The sequence below is a fragment of the Buteo buteo genome, chromosome 10 (genome assembly GCF_964188355.1).
Source record: "Buteo buteo chromosome 10, bButBut1.hap1.1, whole genome shotgun sequence".
In the NCBI taxonomy this organism is placed as follows: Eukaryota; Metazoa; Chordata; class Aves; order Accipitriformes; family Accipitridae; genus Buteo; species Buteo buteo.
In genome coordinates, this window is record NC_134180.1 from 26,384,821 (window position 1) to 26,395,425 (window position 10,605).

A 10,605-nucleotide genomic window follows, 5' to 3' on the forward strand; every position below is an offset into this window, starting at 1 on the left:
TCTCCGCCCAAAGGTGGCCGTGGCCAGGGTAGGGGTGGCTCGCACCACGGGCTGCGCTAGCTGGGTACGATGCAGAGCTTTCCAGGGGATTTGGGGGATGAGCGTAACGGGGGGAGAAGCGGGTCAGACATGCGCTGCCATTTATGAAATTAGTGAGATGTAAACAGCATGCAGGAGTAGGAAACGTCTTTGATGCTAACCCTAGAAAATAACTCCGAAATTAACTGCACCGAGGGCATGCTCCTGCCTGACTGGGTTGATCTGCGCAGAGCCAAGCCTTAGTGTCGCGTTGGCCATGCTTCAGCGGATGCACATTTTCCTCGCCCTGCTGTTGTTGCTCAGAAGGGAGAATGGGGCCGGGGATCTCTCCCCGTAGCAGGGCTTAGATTAAAGCATATATGACTAAGGAAGCCTGGTATGGCCACAGAGAACATCTTGTTCCCCATATTTAGCCATGGGCAATGTCAAGTACTATATATTACACGACTGCTTTTCTCCAGTCCTGTAGGCCTTGTTTTAGAGGTTGACTGCACGAGTCGAAGGCTTAGTTTTAAAATAACAGTTCTACAAAAAAATATTCGATTTTTCATCTTCACCACCCAGAACTGCAGCTCCCAAATTAGGGGGCTGCCTCGCCCGAGAGAGAAAGCAAGAGACCTGCTAGCGCAGCTCTGCGGCATCTCCTGCTGGGGCTTTGCCGGGGCCGGGCACTGCTGCGGTAGCAGCCCTGGTGCAGCATTACATTTTCACCACGGATGCGCTAAAAAGCGGGGTTAATTAGCACGGCTGCCTTTGATCCTCTGCTTGCGAGGGAAGAGAGAGTTTAGTCAGTAACACCAGCCAGCTTCCAAACACTTTATGGATTTTGGCAAAAGGCAGCACAGTCATAACATTTGAATATTAGCACTTTATAGCTCCGCCACACTAACAACTGCTAATTAGGCAGCTTGGGCATGGCTAAGCGCTGCCTTGAACCTTGTGTAGTAATTTACACCTATGCACAGCTACAGCTCTGATGTGGGAAATCTTTGCACCCAGTTCACATGTATGGAGACGATTAGCGGCAGCGAAGCCGGCGGAAAGCCTGATATTGGATTCTTCTTGTGTTCCCCCCTTCTCCTCAGCACTTAATTTTGCTTTCCTGGAACACCCACAGGTAGAGTGTGGGAAAACTCTGGGATGGCAGCTCATCTGCCGCGATATCTTTGGAGAACTTGCTGTGCTAACTCCCAGGATGGAATACATTTCAGCAGAGCACAACCACTTTTAACTGCCCCAGGGAATTCATCCTTCAAATAACCTCCCATAGCTTTTTCAAGATCTGGAGATATGTTTTCTTCCCATGCCAATAGATTCTTTGCTTGGCCAACAGCAGTACTAAAGTTGAAATGTTTGATGCTGTATCCCTGAGTGTTGCTTTCTCCAATTTTCCTTGCACTCTGCCTTTTGTGCACATGGGCTTATAAAATCACCATCTGTGATTTGCAGTGTTAAATTCCCGCCCCCACCTATTATTAATATTAAGGCAATGAGGTTTCCTGCTCCTCATACAGCCATTTGCAATTAAAACACCAGCACTCTGATAATCTTCTGCAGCTGGGTTGTCTGAGGTGTGATAAATAAGTGGTGCATGTGGGGCTCTTGCCCCAGTGGTGACTTGGGTCTCTATTGCTCTCTGAGGCTGCTGTCACTGCTGGAGTTAGCGATCAGCTGAGCCACGCATCTAGAAATCACTTACTGTTTTAAGTGCTCATTTCTAATGAGTATTGTGTTTGCGGTGTTCCCAGCTATAGACCTTCTCCTGCTGAAAGCAACTTGACATCTCATGGAAGAGCTTCTCCTTATCTGCTCCTCTCCCCTGGCTTGCAGGTAAATGCTGGATTTTTGGAGCTTCCTTCCTCAGCTCTGTACCAGGCCTGTTGCTGAGCCGGTGGGAGTGGTGTCCTGGGCTGGGTTTCCTCCTCAGGAGCGGAGGTCATTCCTCATGGTCCCTGGGGAAGGGGAGTGCCCTGGGGATCTGGACAGTGGCTGCTCCCTGGTTAGCAGAGCAAAGTGGATTCACCCGAGTTAAACATATACTTATTCTTTATAAATAATACCAATTTTTCTTTCTTTTAACAGAAAGCAGCTAGGGCATTATATAAACAGATAGAAGGTAAGGGTGAGTCTGATGGGTATTTCTCTGGGAAAAGCCCAAGATGCTTACCTCATTATTTCTTGGACTACTTTAAAATCAAATACGTCTTTCCTTTATGATATACCGTCCTCACTGCTGGTGAGGGAATAGACCTCGATTACATTTGCAATGGTAGCTAGGAGAGAGTGGGGTTTTTTTTGCAATTTCCTCATTGTTTTTATATTTAATTACTTAGATCCTGAGCCCTGGGTACTTAATTCAAGGTGTCTACAAATGGCCACAGAACAAAGCAGGACTGTGTATTTCTGCAGGGTTTAGACTTCAGGTGTGTAGTATGGCCTGGGGATTTGGGCTTTTTCTCATGGTCTGTGTTACAGCTCTTCAATAAAAAGGAAAGTTAGCAATGAAAGCTTGCAATCAAATAAACAATAAAAGAGCAAAACTGTATTTCACCCTCTGTAATTTGATCTGTAAGAAATATAAATCACTCATCCAGAAGAGAGGGATTTTCAATTAGTCCTGTTTTCTTAAACATGCAAATCCCCCAGTCATGTTTAGCAGCACAGTTTTGCCCTAACTCTGTAGAGAATTCCCAAGCAACCCTTAATAGACGGCCATGCCTTCGGGCTTGTCCACTTATGTTTTCTCTCCTGCCTGGGCACAAGATAGATTATGCATATTATTATTCATAAGTGCCACCTATTGAAAGCATAACCACAGGCACGTTTGCAAATGGTGGGCTTGCCCCAGCTGTCCCCGCTCATGCGAAACATTCCTGCTCTCCCACGGACCCCTCCAAACCATCCCCTCAAAATCCCCACTCTTTTCTTGCCAGACATCCTGGCATGGAGAAGGACTTGCAAAATAACCCGTGGACTTTAAAGGTAGCTAAAATTAAGGGGGACTTTTCCCCATTTTCCTCCTGCAGAGGTATTTCCAGCTGCTGCTTTTGTTGCCTCTCCCTGAGCCCTGGGGCTGGCACTGCGGGAGAAGGGTCTAGCCCCAGGTGCTAGGAATCATGGAAGGCAGTGATACCACATTGCTTTAAATATGTGTTCTTCATTAAAGAAAGGGATTTCTCTAACTGGTACAAGAAATAATAAATAGTTAGTACGGAAGAACAGAGATGTAAATAGGTGGGAGTCTCGCATGACTGGATGTTATTTGATCATTCTTAGATAAAGGGTAAATAGAAATGCTTTCCTGGTGGCAATTCATGTAGTTGTAAAATAAATATATGGGTTTTTTTACTCTGCTTTTGCATATTAGACCATTTTCCTGTGCATTTGAGTGTATTGCTATAAAGAACAGAGCTTTCTCTTCCTTGACCGCACAGGATAGAAGTTGTTTTCAGTTTGCTGTAAAATGATTTTCAAAAAATCTACAATTATGAGTTAAGAATTAGGAATACTATTTAAATAAATGTTTTGAATGCTGGTGGCTAGAATTAAGCATAGCCCTATGTTTCTACAAAAGGTCAATTGTGATTCTAATTACTCTTATATAAACTAGCTCATGTTTGAACTGCACAGTTATAATTAATATATATGCCTTATTGCCAGCTATGTGCATTTTTGATCATTAGAATCTGGACAGCCTTATTATGTCTGGACAGTCTGAATGAACACGTAAATGGATGCAAACCTCTTTGGGCTGATTTTCTGTTACACCAGTTTTATGATGGTGTAACCGCATTAGCTCTAATTGCGTCACACTGAGATAGATCCGGGGCATCGGAGTGGGGCAGGAGATGTGTGGTGTTCAGCGATGGGAAGCACTGCTCCAGTACTGCAGGATGTACGACAAGGAGATGTAAGCAAGGCCTAGAAATACAGTTGCAAGGTCTCCCTTAGAAAAAACTTGCTGATCTCCAGAGGGAGCACAGCGGCCAATAAATGCACAAGAGCCTTCTAGAGGTTGTTTTTTTTTTCTCTCTCCCTGGAAAGGCATGGTGGGAAGTGTTTTCTCTGGTGGTAGATGGGGCTGAGCTGTGTGATAAGAGGTGCAGCTGCTTCTTCACCCTGCAAAGGGCTCTCATTTTGGCTTCCAGACAGCAGTGAAGCCTGAGAAACCATTACCCAGCCACATGCCTGAGCACAGCCCCGGCGGGCAGTGACAGCCGCAGGAGCCCCACAGCCCGGCTGCCCCTGCCCTCCTGTGCCGCCCTGGGGCCCCCAGGCACAGTTCTGGCTGCAGCCCAGTCCAAGTCTGCCCAGTACATTGCTGTTCTTGGGTACCAACCAAAGAGCAAAGGCAGAATAAAAACTTTGTACCTCAACATTCTTTTTCAACACCCTTTCCCTGTGGAGGATGCAGGATGCTGAGCTCTGTGTTGGCCTGTCCCTGTCCTACCAACTGCACCGATCAGGATCCAGCCAGCAACTCCCAGGCAGTGGCAATGATGGATGAGGGCTTGGACAAGGGCTCCTCCCACCACCCTGGAGATCAGATAGGTACCTGCTGGAAAACCCACTGAAGGATGTTAAAGCCTGGCAGAGGTGTGTTTTCACCCTGTGCTAGGGGTGGCACTGGGTGGGAAGGTTACCCTAGGAGGAGCAAACCCTGGGTGGTGGAAGCAATGACAACTGAAGCACGCCTAAACTAGGGAAAGCCAGGGCCATGGAGGTGGGCCTGGCTCGTGCTGAAGGTTGGATATTGCGGTGCTAGAGAATTGCAGGTTTTCGGCATGCCCTATGGGGAATTTTTAAAATAGATGCAATTAAAGGGAAAGTGTAAGGAGATGGATGCCAAAGATGAACCATGTGGCCTTTAGCTCCCAGCTAGCTGGGCTCACCTCTGGAGGGGGCTTTGCCCATACCCCTGGCTGCCAGAAAAGTCTGTGGAAAGCGTAAGTGCGCCCATTCCTGCACAGATGTGAGGCACTTTCAGAACCTGCCGGGGGCATCTGTGCTGTTGCCCTTGGCAGAGGAGAGAAAGCTGGGAAGGAAAGCTCGAAACCTCTGCTTGCTGCTGTGTGCTTGCACAGTGGAGGTGAGCACAGGAAAAGCAAATGTCCCCGTTTCAAATATGCTTGACTTGCCCCTCTCTCACCCTGGAACCAGGGCTGCTCTGCCCTCCTTGCAAGAGTGGTGAAGGGTGAGCGGTGCTGCTCTGCACTGGGGGGCTCCTGCGTCCCCAGAGGGGACCTTCCTCATGGGAGAAAATGAGTGTTACTGCTCCTTCTCCTCCCTCACACTTTCCACCAGGGACAGGTTAAAAATTGTGGTCAGATCTCCAGAGTTGCCTGGGGAAATCGCGCTGGGCCTGTGCCTCTGCTATCTCCCTGATCAGCGGCAGCAGAGGCACGCTCAGAGGTTGATGCAAACCTGGGCAGAAACCCAATTCTTTGCTTTTAAAACCCTCTCCAGCCCATGAGGCCAGTCCTCACTCTCACCAGCCTTGAGCACAAGTGCCTTGGTGCCTGGATCTGCCTTGCAACATCCTCTGGGCACTTTCAGCATGAAAACTCCCTCTTCCCTGGCCCTGACCCTCCCAACAGCCTCCCCATCTCTCTCCACAGCGGTGGTACATAGTCTCCTCTCAAATACCACTAGAAAACATTGCTTCATCTCTGTGCATCTCCCTCCCTCCCTCCCTTTGCTGTTATTACCCTGCGCCATAATTGTGCTAGTGACTGTGGGAAGCGCTGGAGCACAGCTTTCCTGGGAGGCAGGACGCGGGCTGCTGCCGCCGTGCAGGATAATGGGCTCCGGCCCTGACCCGGGAAGCTGGCGCGCCGGTGAGAGCAGTGCGTGCATCTCTGCACCTACTCGCTCCTCAGCCTCTCCGCCGAACCTGCTGACAAGGGTGCCAATTAGTGTCAGCTGCACGGGTAGCCGGTGATGGGGACACCTGTGCACCCAGGCCACGCAGGCCACTGCCTCACTGCCACCGCTACGGCACAGCTGTCAGATATGGACGGCTCTGCCACCGCTGACCTGCGCCCCGTCGGTGCTGCTGATTTAAGAGGTGAAAGACATAATGTGCCATTACCCATCGCCAGCACGGCACGGCCGCTGAACGGCTCCAGAGCCCGCAGTTGCAGCGTGGGGACCTGGGTCCTGGGTTTGTCCCGCTGCTGGGAAATGCTTGGTAAAGATGCAGTGCTTCATCACCCCCTGTGATGCTATGTTACTTTACAGTGCTGTAGTTTACAATATATTTAGAAGGCTAGATCAATCTCCATCCATCTCCTACCCTCTAACGTTCAACAGCTGCTCATTGCTATGACATTTGTCTTTGTGAACGAGAAGAGGGATAACTCTTAGCTCGAGTAAAGATAAATATTGCAGAGGATCACCTGTCATTTGTGGGTGCGTATCATACACACAATGTGTAGTGTGCACAGATGAACTCTTCCACACGCTTGTGATGCACAAATGTTTTACACACATGTGTGCATGCGTGTGTCTAATATTAATGCACCCAGACATACAAACAGTTGCATGTACTTAAGCAGGCATGTGCTCACTGTCTCTGCACCTCCCTGTAGAAAAGCTGTGTTCATATGTGTATGCTTGCGTGCATAAATATTGTCAGGAAAAAAAATAATCAAGTCACTATAGATAGCATCATGGAAAATTAAAGATGAAGCTCAGAATAGACAGCATTAATAACCCAGGCTGTTATGTCACCAGTTGAGTAAGATGCCTTATGAAGAGGAAAAAGAACGCGTGGAAATATGTAAGTAACGTACACAAGCATTGTAGGCTCTCGCACCTAGGAGTGCATGCTTTTAAAAGGATATGTGTGTGCGAGTTTGTGCAGGTGTGCTATGCATATCTGAAAAGGCTTCACGAGACAACTGAACACAAAGCCAGTGTGTGTTTGTATTAGGTTGAGATGCTGGCATTAAGATAATTATATGACTCTATTAGCTGGGCGTTATGGCTCCAATTTCACTTAACATCTGAGTTGTTCACATTAAAACATGCCCTTGGCCTGACAAGGCATTATTAACTTGCATTTAATAAAAATAAAATATTACATTTAAAAAAATTGAAAGCTGACAAATTTGATTTAAATGAATACTGAACTCCAGGCAAATGTGTTGCTTGAACTCTGCCTGCTGTACTGGAGCTGACAGGAAGCATTAAAGTAATAGTGAGTGGTCAATATGTGATTAAATATCACATGTCAAGCTTAGCAAGAATGTTCCTTCCAAAGAAAATTATATTGTTAAAAATAAGTGACAAATTCTAAGCAGCTCCTTCAAATTCATAAAGACATGTGAAAGAATGGAAGTGTGCTTGTAATAAACTGGAATCTCTGCAGGAGACGGAGAATATACTGTCTTTTGCACAAAGCCATATAGAGCATCTACAGGTAATCAGATAAAAATGACTGCACATATTTGAAACAATACATTTCCTTTGCATTTGCTATAGAACATGAAGAGAAGAGACATGCTACATTTTCACACCATGTTTTCATCTGAAAGCTTTTGCTGTCATGCTGTTCTGTCTAAAGGGATTATTTATTTATATAGAGACTCAAGCATCTATATGTGTACATACATGCATAGATATATGTATGCACATGCTAGAGCAATCATAAGCGGGATTTAGAGTGGCAAAATTAAAACTAAGTCAGATTTTGAAAGAAAAAATTGTCATAGTAATAATAAATCCACCCCCACCCCTCCCCCCCGGCCATTAGATGTTTGGGAACACTAATGCTTCATGGCTATCATCTGTTATGGATTCCAGCTGGGAGAACATGCTTCAACACGATCAACTTTCATTGTGTGTTTGCTGAAAGAAAGACCTAGATGTCATTGCTTCGCTTTTGCTTCAGCAGGATCAATCCAGGATTACCAGGGTGCGATAAGGGCAGTGTCCAGCAGTCCATTTAGGTTAGAGATAGCAATAACATATCGGGATCTACAGTCTCAGACAAATGACTTGATGTGCCTAGGTCAAGAGGTTACCAAAGCCAGGTGAGATCTGAGACCTATTTATCACTGCCTGAGCTCAAATTAAGTTTTAAATATTGTCAGAAATGAAAAACTGCTACCAGATGGTGTCAAGTTAATTCATCTCACTGTACTCAGAAACTGACTTTTAGCTCCATCACAGTGCCTGCTATCCTGCATTAGAGGGTGCCTGTCAGAGAAGCTCCTTTAGCAGAGAGGTAGGGGATCTGCTTGGCCTTTGCTTCCAGCTTAAAAGATGGATGTGTTGCATTTCTGTGGTGCGTGGCTATAGGAGGCCTTTGTCACGCATATGGGTCTGAGACGTGGCCCTTCTTACAAAGCAGTGTCCTGCAGAACAGAGGTTGGGGGGTGAGATCTGGGGCCTCGTTAGCTCTTACTTGATTGAGAAACCTGTTGTTCTACCCACCTGGTCCAGGGAATGGGATTTGTTGATCTGTAGAAAGAGGCATTTGGGGATGAAGACTTTGACCCTGGCATGTTGGTGCAAAGGGCCACAAAGCTCTCCCACGCACTGCACAGAGCTGGCACGACTGGCCTGCTCTTTTCCTCTGCTCCCATTTCCCTTTCAGGGCTGCAAGGAGCGTGCCACCCTGCCTATCCCCGTCGTCCCCTGGGCAAAGGTTGGGATATGTTTTAGTTTACAGCGTTCAAAGGAACACAAAATGACATCCGTCAATTTTATGCTTCTCCTCTCTCCCTCGCCCATCTGCTCTTCTTCCCGAGCCCTGCCTTCAGCTCTGGCTTCAAGCACAGTGTTTGAGCCCTCCAGCAGCAGGGAGTCTCCCGAGGCAGCAGGGTGAGGGTGTCCCCACATCAGGGATTCCTCCCCTCTGATGTGCATTTATGCTGGCTGCCTTGGCCCTCCCTGCAAGCTGGGTTACAGCCCCCAGCCCTTTGGTGTGGAAAGGGGAGATGAGGCCCCTGCAAACAAAGGTCCTGCTGGCGGGGAGAAAAGAAGCAGCAACCAGCAGTACGCGAGGCTTCTATGCCAAGCGCTTCCCTGGCAAACCAGGACTCCTGGTGCCAGGGTGCCTGAAAACTCTGCTTTCTATGGCTACCACATACTGCTCTGTGGGTTTTGGCATGGCAGAGTTGGGCCGGAGTAAAGTCACTGTGTCTTCGGAGCGATCACTCACCACCAAGCCACAGAACCTCAGATTCCCTCATCCCCAAAAGCCCCGTCTCCAACTCCTGTCTTTTTTCTGGTTGTATGAGTAGGGGAAAATGCAGGACTTCTCTAAAGCCCACCATAGCTAGAAGGGTCCTTTCTAAGTGCAAAGACTATGGGAAGAGAGCATTGTACCTTGTGGTAGTGGTAAAACCAGAAGAGTGGAGTGAGAGGTGCTCAGAGCCCTGCTGTGCCCTCTGCAAGGAGTGGTTTGAGCTCAAAACAACTGGTTGTATGCTATCACAGTAGCAAAGGCATCGCTGCTTCGACACAGGAAGAAATCGAAGCCCGAGGATGGTTAATTTTCTCATGGGAAGGTGATACACTGCTTTTTGGACTGGCTTGTTTCTGTGCTAGCACTGAGAACGGTATTGCACTGAAGTAGGAAAAGGCAGTGCAGTTTTTCTACCTTGAACTACCGAAACAGGGTCAGAGCTTGCCAGGTATACACCATGGTTTTATTATCTCCATACCACCTCTGCGTGTGGCAAATACACCGTTCTTACTTCCAGCATCTGACTTCCCGTGGGGCGCAGGAGCTGAAGCTGTGGAGGGGTCTCTGGGCAGGCCTGGCTGCGGGGAGCAGGCTGGGGCCACGGCGAGGGCCACACTGCTGCCTGGCCGGCCAGGCTGAGATGTTTGCATGTGTGTCCTCCTGCCTTCACACCTCTGCTGAAGAGGAAAAAGACTTTGTCATCAGGATGAATGCTGCTGCAGCCAGGGAGTGAGAGCGTGTCCATTTGGGATGCAGATGAGACAGTTCCCAGCAATCAGAAGGATGGGGTAAAGTGGGACACACTAGCAACAAGCAAATTATCAAGCCTGTAAGCATAAAGATTGCAAATGTCTCCTGGTTTCTTAACTTATTATTTTTGGCAGGGTTGCATATGTTCTCTGTGCTCATTCCATGAATCCAGCTGATTATTATTCCAATCACCAGAGGAAGAGAGAGTCACATTAATTTGTAGTAATTAATAGCACTGATGCATTTGACAGCGCATGTTAACAAGCCTCTTTGATTGTTTGGATCTCTAACTGCGGCCCTTCTTGTTTGCATCTCCTCCGAGGAATTCATAATATCAAAGCTTAACGGTATCTGATACTTGTCAAAATGCAATTTATAAAAGTTTAATTCTTTTATTGATTTAGTTTGGTTTTGATGCCTGCAGAGTCAGCTCCCTTGACAGAACTTAGCGGATTCAAATGCTTGTCACCAGCTCGGCCTCCTTTTTGCAGGGAACAATTGCCATAGGCCAAGCCAACAGGCATGGTTTAATTGCCATTAATTAAAAGCATAAATCTCTTTTTTCTTCAGTTGCTCTGCTCTTAAAGGGGGCTGCATCTCTCTCTCTTTTCCTGTGTTTG